We start from the raw sequence: 22,301 nt of genomic DNA, 5'->3' as shown, positions 1-22,301 counted from the left end.
ATCTCAGTTCCCTCTAACTCCCTTTACTTTCATTTGTACTCATCGTTTTTAACCCGACGTCTCCTAAACCGATTGTCGAGCTTATCTAAATCTCGCGTAGAACCCAGAAAAAGAACATCATTGCCATCTTACCTTACAGTCTTACACCAAAACTGAGGCAGTTAACTATAAATTTATTAAAGAGTGAAAGAATGCAGTACTACATCAACTTCCCCCTTCATTGATAGTGCATAACTTAGCAGCAAACTTTTGGCAAAAAGAAAGAAATCAAGTTATAGCAAGAAAAGAAAAAAACAATAATAGTTTTATCTTAAACTTCCTTTCAAAAATATATATTACCATAAACCCATCTCATGATATTAATCTAGATTACACATAGAATTACTTAAATAAAAATATATGGGTGAAAAAGATCTATTTAGAGTTAGAGTGTTAGGCACACAAAATTTTATTTTAAAGCAAAATAGTGTCAAGAGGGTGAATTTAATACAAATCTAGAAAAAAATAACCAGAACTGCGAAACGTGGAACAAGATAACATCACAGAGACTAACTTTATCCCAGATTTAGCAAGACTAGAACCATAAAATAGGAGGGGAAATAAAGGTGTAGTAACAAAACTACTATATTTCCTCAAAAAATTAGCCTAGATGACACTGTTCCTTTCCATTGTTAGATATAAGATATTAATGCATATTGAACCATTGAAAGATGGCAAAACTACAAACTCAAAAGTGTAACAAGAGAGTCAATTGATGAGATCGTACTACTCATGAGAAATCTCATCCACTGAACCTGATGCCTTGTTTGCTACTAGCTTCGTAATCCCCATTACTGCTATTTCAGGAAACACAAAAAAGAAAAGTCTCTATATATATCATTTCCTGTACGTACGGCTTTGTAAGATAGATACCAAGATCACAAACAATATTACATAAATGACCAGACCATATTCTTCATCCTTTCAATACTTCTTCCAATAACCTGCTCATTGTATAACAAGAGATAATAATCTGCTTTCTTTTTCCACCTCTTCGGGCGTTAGCACTTAAGCTGCCCGAAGGTACATTCACATGGACACTACTAGGCCATGCATTGGCTATGGGCAATGCAGGCTCAGTAGCTGGTGGTGGATTACGTTCACTAAGAAATGTTGGGAAACAGAGTCTTTCTTCAGGACATTTCAACTCTCTACCTCTCTTATCATATGCAAGAGCTGCCTCAAGCTCTGTGTCATAGGTACCAATGTATGCATTATCTCCTCCATGTGAAAGTTCCGCATACAACTTGCCTTTACCCTTTTTTTCATACACACTTTTGTATAATTTGTGTGGTTTTTTCGACCCGTATCCTAAAGGATCAAACTCCTTCCTGGTACGAGAAACTAATAAAAGATTACAATATTTATGAGTTTATCACAAGCACATTCCATCTCGGATGAAAAATATAATTTCATAAGTATAAGTAATCTTAAATCGATTATCACAACTGTTATTCCCCCAATGGAAAATCCAAGCATTGGATGTGTGGGAATAGCAGTTTTGAAAATAGATTCAAGATATCTTATACTTATGGCATTGTTTTTTTATCCAAGATGAGAATGTGCATCATACAAACTAACAAATCATATAATCTCTTATTAATTTCTCAGAGCAGAAAGGAGTTTGATCCCTTAAGATATGGGTCGAATAAACAACAGAAATTATACAAAGGTGTGTATGAAAAAATAGGTAAAGGCAACTGGTATGCGCAATGTTCACATGGAGGAGATAATGCATACATTGGTACCTATGACACAGAGCTTGAGGCAGCTCTTGCGTATGATAAGAGAGGTAGAGAGTTGATACGTCCCGAAGAGAGACTCAATTTCCGTAGATTTCTTACCGAACCTAATCCACCAGCAGCTACTGAGCGTGCATCTCCCATACCAAATGTATGGGCTAGTAGCTAGTGTGCATGTCAATGTACCTTCGGGCAGGTCAAGTGCTAACGCTCGAAGATGAGAAAAATAAAAGTTGATTACTATCTTTAAGGATGAATATGATGTATACCTTCCCTATCATAAAATATATATACCATTCTGAGGCTTATTCGATAATTTATATATACCATTCCGAGGCATATCGATGGACTCATTCCCTGCTTCTAGATTAAGTGATCGCACGGAATTTTTACCCCAGTGCAACACCATATCCTTTATCACTTCTATTTCAAGCTGTTTGTGGTACATCCAGGTCTCCAAAAGCTTTTCCCTTATAATCGTCTTCTTAGTTATTTTCTTCCCATCCTTGTTGAAGATAGCATCTTGGAAAAAAATGCATCAAGGGTGTTCGGCATTCAACAACAGATTTACTGCAATAGGAGTAAATTGCATTCTAGCCTTACCGTGTTTATGATAATCAGTAAAATTACTAACTAAAATCTTTTTGATAGAAACTCATTTGATTAATTATTCTCCGCACAACTAAAGCTAAAAGCCACAGAAACGACCTTATTTGCTATTTGGCCTTGCACGAAAACTGAGCCGGTTAACAATAGATTCTACCACATAATGAATGAATATAGTACTATCCTATTTAACCTCATTGAATGTCCCCTTTCACACATACTGCATAACTTAGTAGGGACTTCTTCGAACAAGAAAAAAACAATAGTAGGAAAAACCGGAGACTTGTTCTAGCCTAAAATTTCCTATAAAAAATATATGTTCCTATCAATTTATCAGTATTGAACATGGGCTGACATAAAACTAATATATATACATACATATATTAATGACAAAGATCTAATTAACTTGATAGACCCACCACCACAACAATAATATTGAAAATATAGCGGACACCAAAAAGAGCTGCAAGAAAGATGCAACAACTCAATAACATAAATGACAAATTCTATTATGGATTAGCACACAAAAATAATTCTATTTAGAGTTAGAGTGTTAGGCACACAAAATTTTATTTTAAAGCAAAATTTTGTTAAGAGGGCGAAATGAATACATATCTCGAAAAATATAACCAGAGCCACTAAACGCGGAACAACATAACATCACAGAGACCAACTTTGTCACAGATTTAGCAAGACTGAAACCATAAAATAGGAGGGGAAATAAAATTGAATTAACAAAACTACTATACTACATCAAAAAATTAGCCTCCATGGTTCGATATAAGATATTAATGCATATTGAACCATCAAAAGATGCCAAAAATACAAAATTCAAAAGTGTAACAAGAGAGTCAATTGATGAGATCTTACTACTCTGAGAAATCTCATCGACTGAACCTCATGCCTTGTCTGCTACTAGCTTTGTAATCTCCATTACTCCTATTTCAAGAAACACAAAACAAATGTATCTATAGCAGAAGGCCAGCTGTATACATTTATACACTATTCCTAAAAGGAACCGTTTTGATTTCAAAACGGTAACTAGTGAAGACAAAAAAATAAAAAATATAGTTGTATTCCACTTTTAGAATATCTAATAAGAAGAATTGGGATACATATTCAAATTTTTATTCACCATTATAAAAAATCTAGGAATATTTTATACACTATCTCTTAAGATAAAGTAGATTTAAATATTAGTGAAATGTATCCCAAATCTAAATTCTTAAACGTTAGTTTTTTTTTAATAGTAAAATTTCAACATAATGTAAAAATTCATACACATTTTACTCATATGCTTATAGATCCATATAAGTTAAAAAAAATATAATAAAATATTTAATATCTAATTTCCTCATACCACATTTCGTGACAATTATGATATATACTAGAAAATGTTCAATTTTAACATTTTTTGTTATTATAGTTTAAAAAAATAAAATGATTCATACCAATTTAATTCTTGTAAATTGATAAATAGACAAATTGTTAAATTATTCCTAATCTATCTTATTTCTTATGGTAACATTTAATCAAATTTAGTAGACATGTCTTTTTTCTGTATAGACTATTTAACAATTTAGTAGACATGTATAGATATATGTGGGTGTGGATCTCGATAACTTGGAAGAGGGCGGGCAGAGGCCGATCTAGATCCTCCATGTCCCTTACTAGATCCGTCCCAGAGACAATGCCCTTTCACGTAACTTGAATAGTATTTAAGTAGCAAACACATGACTAAAACAATAATAAAAAAATACCCAATGAAGTGGATTCATTATTTTAGGGACAATTTTGACTGTCCAAAAAAACAAATATAGATACTTTGAAGGCCATTTATGGACTCTGTTCAAATGTGTTCATACCATATCTGGTCTTCCATATCCTTCTTTTCTGGTAGTCAGTTGCAATAAAAAAAAATGGCACTCATGCAAGACTCCCTCAGTTGTCACCTTGTGTGTCCAGCACATGACTAGATTCTTGACAGATCTGGAGACTACTCTTCTATAAGTGTTACTCTTCAGTACTTGGAATACATATCATTACATCAATGTCTTCTTCAATCCACAGTAGTCTAATTATCTTGTTCTTCGTGTTTACCATTTTTTCGGTTTCAAATGCTGCTGAAGTCGAAAAAACACAGCCCACTGCCCTTATTTTTCCGGTAAGGAAATACACGGAAGCACTCCAGTCTGGAGTATATCCGTGTAATTCCTGTATCCAGTACTACACTACTTTAAACATTTCCAAACAAGACAACAATATAAACCTGGCGATGGATCTTGGTGGCCAACACACCTGGTTCAATTGTGATGACTTCGATTTACCAACCTATAAGCCCATCAGTTGCAACACTGAAAAATGTAGAAAGTATAAGGGCTATGATTGCATGAACTGCGCTCTTCTGATCCCTGTCCCACCACGCTGCATTAACAATGGATGTGCTGTCACGTATGCCAATCAGTTCGCTGCTCAAGATATTAATAACAGCTTAGCAGAGGATGCCTTATTTGTCGAGTCTACAAATGATGTATCAGTTGGATTAACCTACAAGTCCCCTGAACCGTTTCCATTTTCATGTTCCGATCTCTTGGATAATCTAGCCAGTGGTACCAAAGGTATGATAGGCCTCGTAAATACAACTACGTCCTTGCCTGCACATATGTCAAGCCAGTTCAATTTACCTCATAAATTTGCTCTTTGTTTGCCCTCTAGTCCTATACACGGCCACATGTTTGTAGGCGGAGGGCCATACATATTTCCACCATACTATAAAAACATTGCTAAGAAATTGATCACCACAAAACTTGTCAGTTACCCTGTTGACACTGACAAAATTTACATTATAACTGACCCTTACGACGAATATTTTGTAGATATTAAATCTATTAATATCGATCAGAAAATTGTCCCTCTTAATGCTTCTTTACTACCCATCAACAAAGATGGCTTCGGGGGTACTACATTTAGCACCCTATCTCCTTTCACAAGTTTACAGACTTCCCTCTATACGGTTTTCGTTACTGCTTTTACTGAGGCTGCAGCTCACAGGAAGATGAAAGAGTAGACGGACCCTTGGAAATGTGTTTCAATGCCACAGACATACCTAAAAGCAAGACAGGACTTGCAGTGCCACATATCGATATTGGTTTTGCAGGGGGCAAGAATGAGTGCAGACTTTACGGAGCCAACTCGATGCTATCAGTGAATGAAGAGGTATTATGCCTGGCATTTGTGGATGGAGGGAAATTTCCAAGAACTTCAGTTGTCATAGGAGCGCATCAACTAGAGAATTATCTTATCTAGTTCGATCTTGTTTCTTCCAAGGTAGGGACTAGCTCTTCACTTTTAACTCGAAATGCAACATGCAGCCAGTCTAGAGTCCTGTAAATTTACTAGAAGTAGGTTCTGGTTGGACTCAAATATTGAACATTGTTTCACTGGGATTAATATTGCTCTGTATGGAGGAGTTTTATAAGACTGTTTAATTAGACATTGCTGATCGATGGTTAGTATTAGTTTGGTACAGTTTAAAGATTAATGTTATTGTATCTTTGTTTGGTGGAATGGACTCAAAATTTGGGTTTGGGAATTAGACATTGTAAGAGCAAGTCCATTGGATATTTATATTTAGGGCCGGTTTAGTTGGGGGTTTACGGGCCCGGTAAATAGGAATGGGCTTCTCATTCCATAACAACATGTTTGGATTAGATTTTTTACAAACGGGAATGGTAACCCGCATACTTACAGCCGGTTAACACAAACCCTACAGGTACCTAGGTTACTGGAAATCCATACCCGACAAACCTCACACTTCAGCAGATCGTCTCTCCCACTCGATGGCTCTCATATCCTCCCCTTTACTTCATCCTCGTCAATCTCTCCCCCTCTCTCCCTGACTCTCTCGCCCTCCGTCTCTTTAGATATCGCGCGTGTCTCTCTCTATGAATCTATCCCCCTCTCTCTGTCTCACTCTCTTCCAATCTCTCTCCCCATCTCTCTCAGCCATATAACTCTGTCATCACGACTCTTTTGAAGGTACACATAACTCTCACCATATGTATACGTATTATATGCATATATTTGTGAATTTTACTCGGCAGTTATGTCAATTTATGGGCTTCATATGAATTTACTCAGCAGTTTGGTAACAAGGTGTTTGATTAAATGCCCAATTGAATTCTTATCTTTTATATTTAATTTGTATTATACTGTGCAGACCCTTGGACACTGCTACGGTTCGGCTTCAAATCCAAGAGAAAGATCTTACAGCAATATCTCAATTTGAATTCTTCACCTTCCCAACTTGAAACAATTAAGGTTAGGCTTAAATTCATTTCATTGTATGTTTGCTGCAATATACTCTTTGTTAAGATTTGTATAGGAATGTATTATAGACAAGTGGGTAATATATGTTTTAGTCTCACATATTTTGCATATGTATTTTGTAGTAATGGCTCGTTTGGGAGTGACACAAAGAAGAAGAATATTGTTAAAGTTTCAAGTTAACATAATGATAATCAAGTTTTTCGTTATTTTTGTTCCTTGGTATTTGATGGGGATAACACTATTGAGTGAATCTTATTTTCGGAAGAGGATTTGGGATAGAATGATTCATAGACTAGCTAATCTAAATAGCTTGATAAAAGATAGTGATATTGGATGTATAAATGAACTTGGTAAGAATAGGTCCACATTTAATGTGCTTTGTGAGATGCTTAGAGATATCGGAGATTTAAGGGAAACTAAAAAGATGAGCTTAAACGAGACAGTTGCAATTTTTTTGTACATTTTAGCTCATCACCAGAAGAATAGAACAATTGGAAATTATTTTGTGAGGAGTGGGGAAACCATAAGTAGACAATTTAATCGTTGCCTTCTAGCTGTCTTGAAGTTACATGTCCATTTGCTCAAGAAACCTTCACCAATAACCGAAGGATGTGCTGATAGAAGGTGGAAATATTTTAAGGTAATATAATATCACTTTGCTTCATTGATTATTTTTAATTTTGATGTAAAATTATCTTGGAGCCTTAGATGGTACTTATGTGAATTTATATAATATTTTGATGTAGAATTGTCTTGGAGCCTTAAATGGTACTTATGTGAGTGTTCAAGTGCCTTCTAAAGATAGGGAAAGTTATCGTACTAGAAAGGGTCATCTTGCAATGAATGTTTTGGGTGTTTGTTCACCGGATTTGCAGTTTATATATGTCTTACCTGGGTTGGAGGGTTCAGCACATTTACGCCTCAAATAATAGAAAAGGAAAATAAAAAAAATAATGGGTAAAATTATATTTTTTTACGCCTCAAATTATGTGTAAAAGTCAAAAACGACTTTATTTTAGAATGAAGAGAGCATTTTTAATTAAGAAAAATTATCTTCATGGCGTTTGAATTATTAATATTTTATATCATTTACCCTTTAAAAAATAATTAATTAAGACAAATAAGCTGATTTTAAATATTATAATCAATTTTAATAATTTAAAATAATTTTCACCCATTCCCATTCCAGGGTAATCCAAACAGCTTCATTGGTGAACGGAATCCGATTCCAAGACAATCCAAACAACTCTGGTAACCTCATTCCCAAACCCGATTCCCCCCTTTCTCATTCCCTTAATTCCAATTTCCGATTCCCATTCCCATGTGCCATCCAAACAGCCCCTTAGTCTTATAGCTATAATATAGGATTAAAATCAAAAAACTCATCTACAATGCATAGCTAAACATTGATGGATAAAAAATGATTATCTACAACGAACACTTAGGCTTATATATAATAAGATCAAAAATGATTATAGCCATATCCTTGACACATTATCGAATAATTAATAATGAATACAAGTAGATCCACTTCAGATTAAATTGAATAAATTGGGTAAAATGTTTTTTAAATATGAATTTATTTGATTTTATAGAATTGCCAATGGAGTACAAATATTATTTTAACATCAAAAATCATCTTTTGATGTCATAATATAGTAATGACTATAACCATTTTCCATCAACCATTGAACTTGCTCTAATACTACCATATTTTTATTGAGAGGTGTTCTACATGTATTCTTTTACTAGATTAAGTTCCAAATTGTCCTTTTAATATTTTTAATAAAAATTTAGACCAACAGAAGGATATCAAATGTTTCTGCCCTACTTTGGTGCGGCAACAACTTTTTGTTGAAAATAGATAAATTTTAAAAATGAATTCTTTTTAAAAGGAGTTTCTAGTCAAGAAAATGATTTTAGAGAATATAATCATACTATTAAAATAAGCTTTTTTATTTCAATATTAAATATTATCAAAAAAATCATTTTATCCATATTACAATATAAAATATACAAAAATTAAAATTACTACCAAATAGTCTAATTTTTGTAACAACTCTTTTTTTACCAACACTTTTTCTAACACGATATCAATTTTCATCGCCAATCCGAAATAAAACCTAAGCTTATTTTCTGCATGATTTGACTATTATATAAAAACTAGTTTTTTTTGCCCGCGCTTCGCGCACGGGGGTTTTGATATTGTAGTTAGTTTTTTGTGGCGTAGTAAAATAATTTTTGTGATTAAGAATAGAAAATCAAACTATCAAATAATCCCAAATGAAGAATAAATAAAATAAAATAAAATGTCATCCAAAATAAACATAATCCGGATGATAACCTCATAGTCTATAAGATTTGAGAATAATCTCAAATATTATTACATTATTGTTTCATAAAAAACTGAATATTGTAGTACGATTATTCAGCATTCTTGGAGATGTTATAATCAGAGATCTAGCAGCGATACATATCCATCACGATCAAGCCTGGAATAAAATAAAAAAAAATTATAAATTATTCTCATATTTTTTTGATATGAAATATACAATTATATGATTTTGTGTGAATGAATGAGCAAATTAAATAAATAACTATGTCTCATACTATATACGACACTCAGACTTGGATTAACATTAACTTTCGATGTCGGTGTGTTAATAAAGCTGATATCTCCTGTAGTTGTATAAATTGTCACCAAACAGGTTTGGGAATTAAATGTATTAAGATGTGTATATGATTGTGACAAATGAAAATTATGATCCAACCTTCACACATTTGAACCTTCATATATATATTTGTTACAACCAAGATTTTCGGCCTTTCTAAATCGTCTTGATAAATATGAATCACAGATTCTGCGAGTTCTCCACTCAAGTCAACAATGAATGACTCACTACACACCCATACATGCATGTAATAAGTTATAATATAAAATATTTCTCAATTACTCCCTCCATCCCATTTTAAGTGTCCACTTTACCAAAAAAAAAAAATCTCAAAATATGTGTCATACTCTTTAACTCATGCAAGTTTTTACTAGTTCCAATATAGTATTAAATACAACCAACTAGTTCCAATATGAAGACAGGTCAAATACATAGTAGGAGTGGTGCTACACGTAATTAATATTTATAAAAACAAGGTGAATAGGTGTGTGAAGACAATGACAAAAACATTACATTAATTGTTTCTTAAGATGTGTGAAATTTGCAAAGTGGACACTTAAAATGGGATGGAGGGAGTAATATTTTATAGTATATCTATTTTATAATTTTGCCTCTCATCACCAAGCCAAAAATTTATGATCGAAAGTAATTACATGTTTTCTAATACTCCAATTATATCTGTAAGATATAAGTTGAATAAAAAAATTTAAGGTTAGAAACAAATTGAAGGTTACTTGTAGAAAGTAGTCATGTAAATCATACAAATCTAAAAAGTATTATTTTCAACGTAGCAACAAGAATATTCGTATATATGTTGTAACTGTAGCAGATGCAATTTTATAGTTGGAATTGACGTAGGTATTTTATAATAGTAGATGTGCAATTTTTTAGGTGAGAATAGAGATTTGCAATAGATACAAAAACAATATTTCAATAAAAAGGAAAGTAAATAAATAAGAGTTTTTGATTTATCTAGTTTATGTTAGTAACATATTTAATTTAGTGAGTAAAATAGTGAATGAGATTATGTATTATAATGTTTGATGAGTATTGAAATTAAAAACTTGTAATAGATAGAATTTATTTTTCAGAATTATCAATGTACAATATAAAATATACAAAAATTAAAATTATTACCAAATAGTCTAATTTTTGTAACAACTCTTTTTTTACCAACATACTTTTTTCTAACACGATATCAATTTTCATCGCCAATCCGAAAAAAAACCCAAGCTTATTTTCTGCATGATTTGACTATTAGATAAAGAGAGAGGGGGGGGGAGAGGTTTTAGGTAGAGAGAGGGGGTAGAGAGTGATAAAGATTTTGGGAAAGGAGAGGAAAAAAGATGAGATGGGGAAAAAGAAAAGAAGACTGACGAGGGAGATAGAGATTTTGCAAAAAAAAAGGGGTTAAAATCGACCACCACGCGGTCGGTTACGCATTTTAACATAAAACGTCGTCGTACCGCTTCTCTGACGCGTATCTATTATTCATTTTCTAGATAAATAAATATATTAAAAAATAAAAAATAGAGTTAAAACCGAGCGAATGCCCTTCGGTTTTAACTTTAGATACAAAACGACATCGGTTTGTCTAACAAATAATTTAAAAACTAATTAAAGATACCCAAACACTTAACGGACAGACGGGTTGGTCGGCCATGATCCGGACAAGTCTGCTCTAAAACTGAACAAAATTTATTCGGTCGGTTTAAATAAGTCGAAGTCTTGCCAGAAAAGCAGAACAACGTGATTTTCGTTAAAACCGACCGATTTGTGCCCGTCGATTTTATCCCGACCCGGCGGTCGATTTTACGTAGTCGGTTTTGTCCTGCTTTTTTGTGGTGAATATTCGTATACCTTTTAACTTTTAATCTTGATATTTGATCGCATAAAAATGTTGGATGATCAAAACTTTATTTATATGAGTAACCGAGACTTGTTTTCGTTTATACAAGTGGTTTTTTGTTTTTAAAATTTTAATTAATAACAATTTCTATTATTTTAATATTATTGTTTGGTATAGCAGATATAAAATTAATTTGAAATTGTCTAGTGATACTAGTTTTATATATTATAGGTAAGATTTAATTAAATGTAGTCTTTAGAAAAATAATTATGCCTATCAATTGATCAATTTTAACTATTTAGTTCTAAACAATGTGAAGTCATTAATCTAAATACATCTCTATGATTTTTGACTATTTTGAAAAATTATAACAAATCTAAATATATTTAATAAACATTTTTTAATTTAATCATTAAATTGGGGTCTCCCATGAGATTGTTAATATGTAGTTAACAAGATTTGCTATAATTGGGAAGTCAAGTAGTCATTTGTTAGCAAAAGAAAACAAGTGCTCTAAGCCAGTACACTTGCTATTGTGGCGGGTAGAAGGCTCTATCCACATATTTGATTTCATATCGATTTTTCTTCTAAAGACCGAACAAAAGAAAGTGGCAGGACGAATATCATTAGTTTGATTTCAGCACCCTGCTCGAGTAAAGAGTTTTGACATTTTTTTCCGATATAGCTAAAGTAGGTTTAGATTAATTAGATTGGTTGTACCATAAAAATGAATTTTGTCTTGTTAAACTGATTTAGACTTTTGGTTATTAACATAATTTCCACTCTTCAATTACAAAAATAACAAATGATGTTGTGATAATTAAGGATATTTATATAATTCTTGTGTTGTTTCATAACGTGAAAGCTGTGAGCCTTAATCATCTTGTCCACATATTCCGGATATTTAAAAAAAGACATGTGAACCTATTATAATTAGCTAGCTGAAAAGTTAAAATTTATGTTGGAGGACGCTGGTCTAAAGTTACCTGGTTGATAGTTTCAAATTAACTTCTTTTCTTTTGCCAAGTAACTTTTTTTGTCTCTTACATCCTGATTAAATAAATAATTTAAGTGATAAATGAGATGGCAAATTTTGAGATTAACTAATTTTTTATTCCACCTTATCTCATATATATTAAAACAAATTATGTCATTTCTTAAAGTTTTATAAAAATAAAAGTACACTGCTCAACAATATAAAATGCTTAAATTTAGACGAGATTTGAGTTGGATTGAAATTTTTATAATCAATTCAAAAAGAAGAATAAACTCTTCTAAAACATTAAGGCCCAATATTGGCCCACCCACTAATATTAGGTATAGTGTAGGTCATTTCTGTTAGGTATTATATATAGATAGGGAAAGGGGTGTACCTCAATTCCGCAGCTGGCCCAATATTGATCCACCCACTAATATTAGGTATAGTGTAGGTCAGATCTGTGAGGTAATATATATAGATAGGGGAAGGGGGGTATATCAATTCCGCCGCCCACCCACCTGTTCAGTCACTTTAGAAAATAACACATTTCAATATTTTGGCCTTTCAATATATAATTATATTGTTAGTGCTATTTCACTAGCCAACAATTATTCAAATCATATGTTGTGGTTATACTCTCTTTGGCATGATTAACAATATAAGGTACGTTGTACTCAAATATTGAAGTGATTTGTGAAATCATATATTTGATGTGATTAAATATAAGAGTTTGTCTAGTGTGTGCCCATGGGCACACATTATACACTAAAATTGATGGTTTTGGTGGATTTTGATTGGTGGACTTGATGTAAATGCAGGGGGGTCATCTTTATTTATGATCAAGTGACCAATAAAAATGCACCAAACTCATAGGAGTTAGCGCTTATTGTGTGCCCATGGGCACACCATAGAAAAACCGTAAATATAATTCTATTATAATGTTTTTTTATTTTTAGTTAGAATGATTATCATCGAATTTATTATTCTTGTGTTGTTTTTTTTAAAATATTATAGCTGGTGAAATATGGAAAATAATGAAGAAAATGCTCCAAGAATATGCAAAATTGGTAATACATATATTATACTTTCTATTCTTATTGTATTAGTTTAGTTCTCATATCAATTAAAATTAATCATGTTTATCATTGTTGATTGATAATTTGAAGTTGTAGCATCTCAATACATAGACCTATATGAACAAAAATGGGCACAAGAATCTAGTTTAATGATTACTAATTTTATATTTAAAGACATCCTTTCAAAAATAAGGTAAATAACAATTTTCATGAAATTAAAATTAAAAAAATTATTGATATTAGAATTACTTAAATAACATTAGAATATTTAATATATTTTTTTTTAAAAATAAGAGTTGGCATATATTTAAAATTTTATTTTTGTATATTTGGGGTATTGTGTTATTAAATGAAAATATAATTTTTTATAAAATACATAAATAGTAGAAAATATTATTTTAACAACATCTGGTCTTATGCTTCTTTTTAGCTTCCTGGATCTCTTGTGCATAAATTTTATAGGCTTCTTTTCTTTTTTATTATTTGTCGGACTCTTTTCAATGCTTAATTTATAAAAATCTTTCTTTTTTGCTACAAATTCATAGAAATCTTAAGATTTTATTAACATCTATTATAATTAAATTCTTATACTATATATATGACACTCATTTTACAAAATTCAATTTTAAATATATAATAGATATAAATATTTTGGTCAGGATTCTTGGATGATGGGAGCATATATATAAACAATTATGCTTTTTGTTATAGTTTTGGTTCCTGAATACTCTTATTTTAATCATCAAACACAGCTTCTCATCATTTCCCATACACAATTGATGAACTCTCATGTTACTAACCAACACAAGCGTATCATGCTAATCAACATCATCAAGACCCCCTCCCATTGGATGATTGGAGTTGTTATCACAATTGTCCTTTGAACTCAATAATAGAAGGGAAAACATGCAGGCATATCTCCTGTGGCAGATTGGAATTAAACGTTAAAATGCTTTTGTTGTTTGATTAACATTTTTCAGCACTTATAAAACGGATCATGGTTATATTTATTTTTCAGTAATTATATATTTGTTTTTAATGCAGAACCTCCAAACAATCAATTCACTTGTGAATGAAAACAGAAATCAGGTTAACCAAAACCAAATGGTTCGTGCATGGTCCAAATTTCTACAACCGCTACTCCCAGTATTCAATACCAATATATCATATACCAGAAAAAAAATCCTTTCATCTATAATATTTCATTATGATATAAACTTTTCACACACTCCCTGGACCCACAAAACCCCTATATATAGTGCTCTAGCCTACCCGGAGATTTTGTATCTTGAGTCCTCTCTCTCAATTCACAACTCCTGCTTCCCATATTTGCTCTGAAGTTATCTTCATTTCACTTTCTTACTAACATGGCTTTTTTTTCAGATCTCCAACCAAACCCAAGCTAGCTTCACCCCATTCCCCTCTCATCACGGAATCAAATCATATCAACTCTTATGTTAATTATCAAACACAGCCTCTCATTCCTGATACACAAATGATGATGAACTCTCATGTTCCCAACCAACAAGCCTATCAAATCATATCAACTTTTATACGGAAAATCATATCAACTTTTATACAAGTATAAAAGTTGATATGATTTGATAGGCTTGTTGGTTGGGAACATGAGAGTTCATCATCATTTGTGTATCAGGAATGAGAGGCTGTGTTTGATAATTAACATAAGAGTTGATATGATTTGATTCCGTGATGAGAGGTGAAGGGGGTGAAGCCATAGCTTGGGTTTGGTTGGAGATCTGAAAAAAAGCTATGTTAGTAAGAAAGTGAAATGAAGATAACTTCAGAGCAAACATGGGAAGCAGGAGTTGTGAATTGAGAGAGAGGACTCAGGATACAAAATCTCCGAGTAGGCTAGAGGACTATATATAGTGGTTTTGTGGGTCCAGGGAGTGTGTGAAAAGTTTATATCATAATGGAATATTATATATGAAAGGATTTTTTTCTGGTATCTGATATATTGGTATTGAATACTGGGAGTAGCGGTTGTAGAATTTTGGACCATGCAAGAACCATTTGGTTTTGGTTAACCTGATTTGTGTTTTCATTCACAACTGAATTGATTGTTTGGAGGTTCTGCATTAAAAACAAATATATAAGTACTGAAAAATAAATATAACCATGATCCTTTTTATAAGTACTGAAAAATGTGCATTTTAACGATTAATTCCAACCTGTCACTGGAGATATGCCTGCATGTTTTCCCTTCTATTATTGAGTTCAAAGGACAATTGTGGTAATAACTCCAATAATCCAATGAGAGGGGGTCTTGATGATGTTGATTAGCATGATATGCTTGTTGGTTGGTAACATGAAAGTTAATCAATTGTGTATGGGGAATGATGAGAGGCTGTGTTTGATGATTAAAATAAGAGTATTAATTAGGAACCAAAACTATAATAACAAAAAGTATAATTGTGTATATATATATGCTCCCATCATGCCAAGAATCCTGACCAAAATATTTATATCTATTATATATTTAAAATTGAATTTTGTAAAATGAGTGTCATATATATAGTATAAGAATTTATTTATAATAGATGTTAATAAAATCTTAAGATTTCTATAAATTTGTGGCAAAAAAGAAAGATTTTTATAAATTAAGCATCGAAGAGAGCCCGACAAATAAAAAAAAAAAAAGAAGCCTATAAAATTTATGCACAAGAGATCGAGGAAGCTAAAGAAGCATAAGACAATGTTGTTAAAATAATAGTTTCTACTATTTATGTATTTTATAAAAAATTATATTTTCATTTAATAACACAATACCCTAAATATACAAAAATAAAAATTTAAATATATGCCAACTCTTATTTTTTTAAAAAAATATATTAAATATTCTAATGTTATTTAAGTAATTCTAATATCAATAATTTGTTTAATTTTAATTTCATGAAAATTATAATTTACCTTATTTTTGAAAGGATGTCTTTAAATATAAAATGAGTAATCATTAATATTTAGATTCTTGTGCCAATTTTTGTTCATATAGGCCATGTATTGAGACGCTACAACTTGAAATATATCAATCAACAATCATAAACACGATTAATTTTAATTGATATGAGAATTAAACTAATACAATAAGAATAAAAAGGATAATATCTGTATTACCAATTTTGCATATTCTTGGAGCATTTTCTTCATTATATTCCATACTTCTCCGGCTATAATCCTTTCAAAAAAAAAAACGACACACGAATAATAAATTCAATAATAATCATTCTAACTAAAAATAAAAAAACATTATAATAGAAATATAGTTAATCACATCTAATATATGATTTCACAAATCACTTAATATTTGAGTACAACTTACCTGATATTGTTAATCATGCCAAAGAGAGTACATAACCACAACATATGATTTGAATAATTGTTGGCTAGTGAAATAGCACTAACAATATAATTATATACAGAAAGGCCAAAATATTGAGATGTGTTATTTTCTAAAGTGTCTAAACAGGTGTGTTGCAGAGTGTCTGAATAGGTGTGTTGCAGGAGGGCGGCGGAATTGATGTACACCCCTTCCCCTATCTATATATAATACCTCACAAAAATGAACTACACTACACCTGATATTAGTGGGTGAGACAATATTGGGCCGGCTGCGGAATTGAGCTACACCCCTTTCCCTATCTTTATATAATACTTAACAGAAATGACCTACACTATACCTAATATTAGTGGGTGGGCCAATATTGGGCCTTAATGTTTTAGAAGAGTTTATTCATCTATTTGAATTGATTATAAAAATTTCAATCCAAACTCAAATCTCATCTAAATATAAGCATTTTATATTGGTGAGGAGTGTACTTTTATTTTTATAAAATTTTAAAAGATGACATAATTTGTTTTAATATATATGAAATAAGGTGGAATAAAAAAATTAGCTAATCTCAAGATTTGCCATCTCGTTTATCATTTAAATTATTTATTTAATCAAGATGTAAGAGACACAAAAAGTTACTTGGCAAAAGAAAAGAAGTTAATTTGAAACTATCATAGAACCAGGTAACTTTAGGCCAGCCTCCTCCAACATAAATTTTAACTTTTTAGCTAATTATAATAGCTTCACATGTCTCTTTATAAATATCCAGAATATGTGGACAAGCTTATTAAGGTTCACTTTCATGTTATGAAACAACACAAGAATTATATAGATATCCTTAATTATCACAACATCATTTGTTATTTTTGTAATTGAAGAGTGGAAATTATGTTAATAACCAAAAGTCTAAATATGTTTAACAAGACAAAATTCATTTTTAGGGTACAACCAATCTAATTAATCTAAACCTACTTTAGCTATATGGGAAAAAAATGTCAAAACTCTTTACTCGAGCATGGTGCTGAAATCGAACTAATGATATTCGTCCTGCCACTTTCTTTTGTTCGGTCTTTAGAAGAAAAATCGATATGAAATCAAATATGTGGACAGAAGAGGGAGATATTACACTTGCCTTACATAGACACAAATCTATGCATGTCACCCGAAAGAACTTTGATTAATTCATGTTTAAACTGAGGATAGATGTTTCGAAGTGATCGTAGGACCTGAGTTGCTAGAAAAGGCCTAGAATTTCAAGAAAGAATAGTAGAAGAAAGAAGGTCCGAGTTAATTGAAGATGAATACAAGAGTCCAAAAGATAGTCAATGAATTAAGAGATTGGCTTCTCGTATTTGGTAACCCAGAGTTGAAGGAAGAGATATTGAAAAATCTCATTATTCAAGATGTTTATTCATCTAGAGTATAAAAATGTATAAGGACATAAATAAGTAGTATTGGTCGCCAAACATGAAATGAGGGACTACGGAATGGGTGAATAAGATGTTTTAACATGTCAAAAAGTGAAAGCAGAATATTAAAGGCCTAATGGATTATTGCAACCATCAGAAGTTCCAGAATAGAAATGGAACATGCATGTCATGATGGATTTTGATGTTGGATTACCTAAAATCAAGTCGAATTATGATGTCATATGGGTGAGAGTAGATAGACTTAATAGATCAGCTCATTTTTTGCCAACTAGTGAAAAATATTTTATGTAAAAATTGGAGAATCTATATATATTAGGGAGATGGTTATTGATTATGGAGTTACATATGGTCGTGTGCCCTTGGTCGCAAGGAGCACGGAGGATGTGTTAGAAGGGTTGGTGGAAGTGCCAAATTAAATATGTATTTGGTTCACGAACAAGCAAACATAGTAATATAATTGTGTCATCTAGCTAGGTAGATGAATTGGGTACACTTACGTACGAAATATCAAACAAAATGTTAGAAAAGGATGAATGAAATAAGGAAATCAAAATTAAAGTGCTTTTTATCAAACTACACCAATTTTGGTCATTTACGGCGGATTTTTCCGCCTTTTTCGTCGTAATTAGTACCATTTATGACGGAAAGTTTCCGTCATTTTTGCTAGCGTCTGAAGTTAAAAAAAATGGTCGGCAATTTAAATTGTGTCGCAAGTTATCACTTCCGTCGTAAGGCCAGCCACGTGGACCCCACTGCTCAATTTTATCAGACCACAATATATGATGAACAAATCGGTCGTATTTACATCGTGGGCCCTACATATTTAGGTTTTGCTTGGAGGATTTAACTTGGGAGACTTTTTTCCTTCAATGGAATTTATTTACACACTCAATGGCATGAAATTAAAACTTCAAAATACTTTTAAGCGCTTTGACGAGTTCTTTGATGAGGTAATCAAGGAACATCTAAATCCAAATGAAGATAAAGGAGAGTTCAAAGACCTTACTGATATTTTAATTTCTGGAAATTCAGAAGAATCAGGACACGGAGTTGCCTCTCACGAGGGATAATCTGAAAGCGATTATGTAGGTCAGTAGCATTTCCTTCTCCTCTGTCATTGTCTATCTTACATATTTTAATAAGCATTAGATTTTTCAATTTATATGGATATTCATTATGTTGTGATTGCAGGATATGTTTGCAGCAGTAACCGATACAACATTCATAACCTTAGATTGGGGGATGACAGTACTTATAATTAACCCCCGAGTTATGCAGAAGGCACAAGCTGAAGTACGAAAAGTTGTTGGAAAAAGAAGAGTTGTCTTAGAGAGTGATCTACACCTGACTTGCATTACATGAAAGCTATTATTAAGGAGATATTCCGACTACATCCTGTGCCAGTACTTGTCCCAAGAGAATCAATGGATGATGTGAAAATTGATGGATATGACATTCCTGCAAAAACCCGATTTTATGTTAATGCCTGGGCTATAGGAAGGGACCTTATATCCTGGAAAGATACGGAAAGCTTTGAGCCAGAGAGGTTTATAAGAAGCAGTACTGACTTCAGGGGGCAAGATTTTGAGTTGCTGCCTTTCGGTGCTGGTAGAAGAGGTTGTCCGGCTATTGTTTTTGGAACAGCAGTTATTGAACTTGCTCTGGCTCAACTTCTTCACAGTTTTGATTGGGAGCTTCCCGCAGGGATCCAAGCTAACGATCTTGATATGACAAAACTTTTCGGCATCTCAATGCACAGAGTAGCTCATCTGGTCGTGGTTGCCAAACCACACTTTGCATAGGTTCTAGCAGCATTGCTGGTCCTTTTACGTCTCAACTTGTTGTTCAACTTGGTTTTCTGAAGATAAGCTAGCAATACAGTAACTATGAAAGGTTGTTTGCCAGTTTCCATCATAGAATGGAAAAACCGAACCAATGCATGGAACTGAGAATAAAGTTGTAAATCCCAAGTTTTGATGATGACACACTTTAGCAAGCTACTATTATTTCAGCTTAACATAATGTATTTGACCTGTTACAGCCTGCTATATTGAGTAGTTAATCTAATCCTGCAGGTTTTATAAGTAACAGAGATATAGGAAGCTATTTTTCTATTTTAGCTTGACATGATTAAGTTATACTATTATAGCCTGCTGCTTTGTATTTCTAACCTTGTGTTGCAAGAAATTTTTTTTAACAAAATTATAGCGAGCTGTTTTATAATAGCAAGCTATAATAGAGTCCTAGCAGAAGCAGAACACTTCACACAGTTGCCGCTGTTGACTTCTACAATTTATAGGACTTAAGGTGTACGTTTTCTAATTTTTATATGAGTTAAATATACATATTATAAGCTCAGATTATTTAAATGAAAACGTTTCCTAAAATCAAGGAAATTGTTACGCTTTTAAACAAATGTTTTCTACACACTTCCTTATCCCATTTTTATAGGCGCTGTTGCTTCAAACGTCTTTCTAAAAGTCAGTCCTCTATATCTATGGAGTATAGCATTTAACAAACAACCTGCAACATTCACATAGTGCAACGTTCATGGAGGTTTGCTGTTTTCAAGAAATTGTTAACAACTCATGATCTTGAAAACATTCTCAATCTCTTATGTGCTTATATTGTGTATTCGATTCATATCTTATTAGAGAGCATAGTTTGAGTTGTAATCTCTCATTGTCATTCAAAGTTTGTATTTGTTAGTCACTAAAGCTAGTTGGGTTCTTGGTATAGAACAAAGGGGGAGTTAGATAGAATTAGTCTACACAAGGTCTGAGGTGCTAAGGTTCGAGGAACAAGGTGAATTCAAGGAGGGAAGCTCAAGGAATTCAGGGGTTCAAGAACAGGTGCACAGGGGACTAAAGTGTCGAGCGGTTTTCTGTCTGCTCAAGGTTTCAGCAAGCTGCTTTAGGTGACTGGGTAAAGGGAGATATATTATTATTCTGTAATTGTTGGAATTTTCAGTAATAATATATTTTCTTACCAAGTTGTCAAGGGACTAGGACGTAGATCATTAGACATAGGGGTCGAACCTGGCTAAAATTGCTTGTGTCTGATTTACAGATATATTATTATTCTGTAATTGTTGGAATTTTCAGTAATAATATATTTTCTTACCAAGTTGGTAAGGGACTCAGACGTAGATCATTAGACATAGGGGTCGAACCTGGCTAAAATTGCTTGTGTCTGATTTACATTTCTGCACTTTATTGTTTTGCATAATAGCCTGCTATTATCACACTTTATCTGAAAACAGTAAGCTGAAATATTCGGTAAAAGTTTAAAACTGATATAGTTAGCCATTTACACCTATTCACCCCTCCTCTAGGTGTACTTACAAAAGTGTGGTCTAAATAAACTTGTAATGGGAAATTTGCGTATTATTTTGCATTTTCAGGACTTTGGTATCTGTTTTTTGGATTAACCACACTGGTTGAATGGTAAACAGCGACAAGCATGGATAATAACATGAAATCGGTAGATAAAATCATGAGCCAACGACTTGAGTTACTTCTGCTGCCAAATGCCATAGAAATTATCAAGTACACATGAGGGATGAGCCCCCGCTACTGTCAAGCACTGTGGTAATATGAACTAATGGTCTTTTCATTTAAGTAACTAGCAGTATATAGGTCGTATATGATTCTGCTAAATTGAGGAAGAGAGTAGCAGAATGACTTCAAAAAGTCTATCAGCAGACAGTTGTGCTACGAACACATCAGTACTCAGACACACTGTCCATACTTAGCAGCGGAAGAGTTGTTTATTCCATACTAACTAAGATCACAAATGTAAAACCTCATAGATCAAAATAATCGATGATAGAAGTCAAACAAACTTTATTAAAACTGAAAAGTGAAGGATTTGACAAAGTTTGGTTTCTTTTCAAATGCCATAGAAATTTGACATGTAAATGAGGAGTAACCGCCACTATTGTGAAACACAAAAGGGTCTAAATATTGATAATATAAACGACAAACAGTTACATAATTGTTGTCGAAACCAATGGTCAATTCATTTAGGTAGATTGTCCTCTTGTATGCTTTTCCCATGGTCTTCGCTAGAGGTTGGTGGTTTAGCAGTTTCACTTGATGCCTTTAGTTTTGCCAAATGTTTTTTTCCTTTCAAATGTGCCTGAAGAACACTTTCAGCACTGGTTATCACGCAGCAAAGGTCACAGTCCCAGCGTTTTCTTTTTAAAGTAGTCTTTCCAGCAGTTTC

The 22,301-nt window shown here is 32.5% G+C and overlaps 1 non-coding gene across 1 annotated transcript; it reads left to right on the top strand.

Moving 5' to 3' along the window:
- Window positions 1-3,886: 3,886 nt before the first annotated feature.
- Window positions 3,887-20,222, top strand: LOC108220916 (uncharacterized). Its single transcript, XR_010291906.1, has 4 exons — window positions 3,887-6,425; window positions 6,607-6,707; window positions 19,107-19,163; window positions 19,266-20,222. It is a non-coding gene; the product is annotated as an uncharacterized LOC108220916 (transcript).
- Window positions 20,223-22,301: the final 2,079 nt, after the last annotated feature.

The sequence above is a fragment of the Daucus carota genome, chromosome 5 (genome assembly GCF_001625215.2).
Source record: "Daucus carota subsp. sativus chromosome 5, DH1 v3.0, whole genome shotgun sequence".
NCBI classification, from domain to species: Eukaryota; Viridiplantae; Streptophyta; class Magnoliopsida; order Apiales; family Apiaceae; genus Daucus; species Daucus carota.
The sequence above is the reverse complement of the archived record's forward strand: the minus strand, read 5'-3'. Positions and strand labels throughout refer to the sequence as shown.